General features: G+C 30.7%; 1 protein-coding gene across 1 annotated transcript in view; it reads right to left on the minus strand.

Moving 5' to 3' along the window:
• Positions 1-202, minus strand: part of cdc73 (cell division cycle 73, Paf1/RNA polymerase II complex component, homolog (S. cerevisiae)) — a 43,438-nt gene that overhangs the window by 31,551 nt on the left and 11,685 nt on the right. The gene's annotated exons all lie outside the window — the stretch shown is intronic.

The raw sequence follows: 202 nt of genomic DNA on the forward strand, positions 1-202 counted from the left end.
ATGAGGCTCAGAGGTGGCATGAGTGCAATTAAATCCATAAATTCATGATGAGATTAACGTTTTAAATATAAAATTGATTATAGAAATATTAAATGATTTAAATAACTGAAAAGGTACTTTAAAAACGAAACTAAAACTGCCAGCAGGTGGCGGCAAGTCACTGATTTTATCACTGAATCATTCATTCAATTGATTCATTCGA

The sequence above is a fragment of the Sinocyclocheilus anshuiensis genome, unplaced genomic scaffold, assembly GCF_001515605.1.
Source record: "Sinocyclocheilus anshuiensis isolate Anshui unplaced genomic scaffold, SAMN03320099.WGS_v1.1 scaffold524, whole genome shotgun sequence".
NCBI classification, from domain to species: Eukaryota; Metazoa; Chordata; class Actinopteri; order Cypriniformes; family Cyprinidae; genus Sinocyclocheilus; species Sinocyclocheilus anshuiensis.